The following is a 5,025-nucleotide window of genomic DNA, read 5'->3' as shown; positions in this document are numbered from 1 at the left end:
CCCCTCTAAATTGTTCCTCTTCAAGCCATTACAACATTCGTCATAAATATGCTAAAAATGTTTGATGATAAGCTTCTGAGAACGTTGCCTTTCGTCATCCAGCCGGCGACTTGTGTGTCCTCTCCTTCTTCTTTCAGCAGCAGGTTGTGTTTATTCTCCCACACTGTTAATATTAACATGACCACAACATTCCTGTTACTCTTTGACTCCACACTTTTCGCGAGGACACAGCGATACTGCAGGAACGTTCCCTGCTGTCAACAACCACGACAAATTCCTCCATTAATATTGAACAAATTACACCAACACAAGACACTTTGCAGGACTGAATCAACATCCGACTCCTCATGAAAGTCCTCGCTGGTACATTTCTGTTCATTCTTGAAGGGTTCCCTAAACTCACCCAGGTTTTCCCTGAAAGACGCCTGATGTTCTGATTGACTCCGAGCGGCTCAAACCTCCTACCTGGTCTCATTCCGTCATGTGACCTACAGCGATGACACACAGCCAAGCTGTTCTCCTACCATCACTCACTGCATCGACTGGCTGTAGATTCACAACCGAGTGAGTTGGGAACTTGCATGTGGGACAACAAAGGTCAGTAAGAGTCAGTAGTGTTGCTCCTGTCATGTCCTCAACACGAGCTGCAAAGATGGCCAACATATTTGGGGTCATTGGGGTCTAGAGGTCACTGCAAAGGTCAATGAACACTGTTGACATCAGTAAATCAGTAAAATGGAGGTCTGCAACCACACTAAGATGCTGTGTTAGCATGCTAACAAGCACAGTGCTAATTTGCTGATGGTGTTAGCATCCTTGCAGCAGCAGCGTTTGCAGCGTGCAACAGAGGCTAATTGGAATGTTAGCCTAAAGCTCATGCAGACATCTTAGGCCTTAAGGTCAAAATTCAACATGGTTTTGGCGTGATGAAGAGTCGTCCTCCTCCTCACCATCATCGTGATGAAGGGTCCTCCTCATCATCGTGATGAAGAGTCCTCCTCCTCATCATCACGGTTGTTTCACTTCATCCTGTACAAACGTCTGTACAAAACTTTAGGTCGTTCCATCAAATTTTGTGATGTTTCTCAACAACCCCCAAAACCGGAGCGCTGCTGGTGTGAACCAGCGCAGAACCGAATCTAAAGCGTCTTCTGCTCAGGCCGCCGTGCTGAGCGTTACTGACCATCAGGCTGGACAGAGACGACCTGGAGTGACCTGACAGAATCTACACCGATGTTTTGGACGGTTTTTCTGTTGTCTGTAGCTGGTGGCCGTGGTCCCGTTAGCTTCGGGCTAAATAAATCTGGCCGGCTCTTTCTGCATACCTGAGTCACAAAGAAGTGATGCAGTCGGAAAAACAAAAAAAAATCTTCATAAACTCAAGACACCTTTTTGAAAACCCACTTTGGGGTGAAGTGCTGCTTGACACACGACCTACACAACCAAATACGGTTGTGAAGGATGTTGGTGGCGAGCTTGGTTCAGTCTGAAAGTCCTGAAGTGCTTGGGTGCAAAATAACAAACAACAACAAATTAGAGAAGAGCAGAGGGAGCCCCCCCCCCCCTCATTCATTATCAACCAGGCAAAGTTACAGAGAACTCAAACTGAGATACGAACATAAACACTTAGCATCATCACTCTCCACAGCTGAGGCTTGCAGCTGAGATATCTGTGTGTGTGTGTGTGTGTGTGTGTGTGTGTGTGTGTGTGTGTGTGTGTGTGTGTGTGTCGGTCGGTCGGTCATTGCAGGGTCATCTCTGTCTGACGCCAGCTCTCTCACTAATTATCTGCTCTCCTGTCTTCACCCGAGGCCAGACTCAGGCCATTACATCCCACGTTAGTCTTTGTCAGGACGAGACAAGGCCTCCCAAGCTCTTTTTTTTTGTGTGTCTTTGTGGTTTTGTCTCCCTCCATCAACATACCGAGGAGACTGCCAGATAAGGCTCTATCACCGACCGCTGACTGACAGCTCCATCAGATACTGTAGCAGCGGGGAAACATGTCAATAACTGCAGCAGCAGCAGCGGCGTCTCAGCTGGTCTGACTGGGAAAGGTCCGTATGAATGCTGTCCTTCTTGATTGACAGCTATCACTGCCCGTGAAGAAGGGCGACAGCTACCAGCTGCGTCAAAACACCCGTGTGCGCCAGCGTGATGACGACCAACTGACGGAGGGTTGTGTTTCACCCACTTGGAAAGGAGACAATGGATTCCAATCACTTTAAAAACAAAACAAAACAAAAAATCTCCATTTGATTACCAGCTGCTGGCTTTGATAGACGCTCTCACATCATCTTGCGGGCGATTCATCAAGCGGGATGTTTGAACGTTAGTTGGCTTTGATCTGATCACGTGACCCTCAGAACACACAGCGCTGCAAACACGGCCGTGAATCACCAGCTGTCCGTTTGTTGCAGAAATCCCTCCAACAACGTGCTGGATGTCACACGCTGCTGAATTTATGAGAACTCGTGTGTCCCATCCTGCTTCTTCTCCAGATACGACACATAAAACACCGGCGCTGACATTGATCTGGTGTAATTACGCTGTAGCTGAAGAGCTCGCCACGCCGCCGCTCGGTTGCTCCCCAGATGCTGCAAGGTCAGACTGTTCTCTAAATAAAAAGTGTCAAAATCTGCGACTGGTTTTGTCCTCTCCTGGTTGTTTCTTGATCTGCTCTTCTCATGCCACTGATGACATCTGGCCAGGGGAACATACACCGAACAGATGTTCCATTTATTGACTGAACCTGCAGCACCAACGTCAGCTCCTTGTTTTCTGTATTGTATGAATACACGCCGCCATCAGGGGGGGTCGGAGGGGTAGAAATCAAAATAAAGGCTGAAGCTGAGAGTTATTTTCTCAGAACACATTTGTTGTTTGGAAAGCTTTTGGGCAAATTTACAATTCTAGATTGTCTCCCTCCTCTCTTGCTTCCTGCCTCTGTACTCCATCAGCCAGTCCAGGGTTTAAACTCTGTTTCCTGTTGAAATCAAATAATTATTTTAATAATTACATCAAAGCGGGTTCATACCTAGAAGTCAGAGATGTGGGAAGCTTCACGTCAGTGCTTGGGGCCTTGGGAGTTTCCTTGAAACAAGTCTGAATAAATCTCAGTGTGATTGCAGGTCTGCGCTGGTCGATCTTCTCCGTCACCCCCGTGTTACGTTTAACGGGCCGTTCCAGCACGACATTCCTGCCCCTGGGCGAACTGCAACTCCACCGGATCAGAGAACGCAGCAGTAACATTTCCCCTCCGAGGCAGCCGCCGTGACACCAGGGTGCTGAGTCAGAGTGGAAGCGAGGGGAGAGAGACGGAGAAGGAACGCTTCAGGCTGAAGGAGCAACACGTAGCAAAGGTCCTGGTGAATCTGGGATTCTGGTTTTTTACAGCCTGCATGCGTGCGGGGAGGGGGCTGCTCCCCGGTCCACACCCGGGGCCTCCGAATCACGACAACCGCCCCTATTTAAAGCCATTTGGGAGCTTCAGTAAAAAGAGTGAGTGCTGAAATGATCAGGAGGCGCGAAAACAAGCAAACGCTAAATGTCAAGCTGCGCGGGATCCGTCCCCAAGTGAAGAGTGACACGGCTCCGGCGTATTTTTAGTTTGGTCACATTTCTCTCCAAATTCCTCAGGAGCCATATTCTGTTTACACGCTGTGTGTTTGGTGGCGTGTGTCTGACAGTCGGAGAGAAGGGTCTATAATTACAACATCAAAACCCCAAAAATGTCACCTTCCCCTCCTCCCGTAAAAAAAATCCCTGTGAAAAATGCAAATATTTTTCATATCAGGCATTGAACTGTGGAAGTACTTCAAAGTACTGCAGTAGCAGTGGCTCCAAATGAGGTTTTTACTGAACAGAGAAAAAGATGAAAGTGAAACCAGCTTGACACGTCACAGACACTTGTTTGTTTGTTTGTTTGTTTGTTTGTTTTTTCTTCCCAGAAAGCATGAATGAACGTCTGCGGGACTCCAGTGTTACCACGTCACCAGGCGCTGCTTTATTCAACTCATGACACTGTTTACATCCCACACGGAGCAGAACTACTTAGACTCCCACTACGGTTTTCACACCACAACACGGAAACCTCGTCATCGCCGTGACGTCACTACACGTACAACCCAAAATTTGCGAGGGAAACAGGAGAGAGGGAGAGAGAGAGAGAGAGAGTGAGAGAGAGAGAGTGAGAAAGCTTCACAAACACCTTGGAGCAGAGATTATCAGTGGATGTCTGTCCTCCGGTAACGGCCACATTGCACATAAATAGAATCCGTTAAATAAAACCGGGAGCAAGGAGACATCCCGTGTGTGTGTGTGTGTGTGTGTGTTTGTGTGTGTGTGTCTTTCCCTCAGAGAGCGGACTATTTCGGTTCTCTCTCTCTCTCTCTTTCTCTCACTCATTCACACACGCGCACACACACACACACACACACACACACACACACACACACACACACACACACACACTCGCGTCAGTCGAGCCGTTTCCTCGCGGGCATCTGCAGGGAGCCTTTAGGAGCCACACGCGCACCGAACCGGACGGTGGTCTGGAGCGGGGATCCTCATGTGGACTCAAATATTCCTCATTTTAATCGAAACGCTTGCAAGGGGAGGAAAAAAAATATCGCTTTAAAATAAAAAAATAAAAAAAACATTTAAATAATAGAAAATGGACGCGGCGTCGCCGGACTGACAAATAAATATGAACACTTATGTCTTAAATAAGCCTGTAAGGTTTTATTGTCATTTGCTGGTGACTTTGTACTAATTTATTGCGTTGCTGCATTTCCCCAAAGTTTTTTTTTTTTTGTTTTTTTTAAAGATATCAAATTAATTCACTGGTGAGGAGATGGGGCAAATTTTTGGGGGGCAAAAGAAAATTCTTAAAATTCTGCAAAAACAAACAAAAAAATATTTTATCAGAGAATCGGTGGAGAGAGAAAAAAAAAACCCAGAAACAAATTAAATTAAAGGAAAGTAAACCTGAAAAGGACATGACATGAGCCCAGCATGGCGAGGGGA

General features: G+C 47.0%; 1 protein-coding gene across 1 annotated transcript in view; it reads right to left on the bottom strand.

Moving 5' to 3' along the window:
* Positions 1–4,333: 4,333 nt before the first annotated feature.
* The window catches only part of hand2 (heart and neural crest derivatives expressed 2), an 8,729-nt gene continuing 8,037 nt past the window's right edge, over positions 4,334–5,025 (bottom strand). The window contains exon 2 of the mRNA XM_086210032.1: positions 4,334–5,025. This exon is cut by the window's right edge and continues 551 nt beyond it. The gene's annotated coding sequence lies outside the window, so the exon portion shown is untranslated.

This window comes from Aulostomus chinensis, chromosome 8 (genome assembly GCF_037954235.1).
Source record: "Aulostomus chinensis isolate RoL2024-O1b breed Wild chromosome 8, RoL_Achi_v1.0, whole genome shotgun sequence".
Lineage (NCBI taxonomy): Eukaryota > Metazoa > Chordata > Actinopteri > Syngnathiformes > Aulostomidae > Aulostomus > Aulostomus chinensis.
Note: the sequence above shows the minus strand (reverse complement) of the source record. Positions and strands in the feature narration are given on the sequence as shown.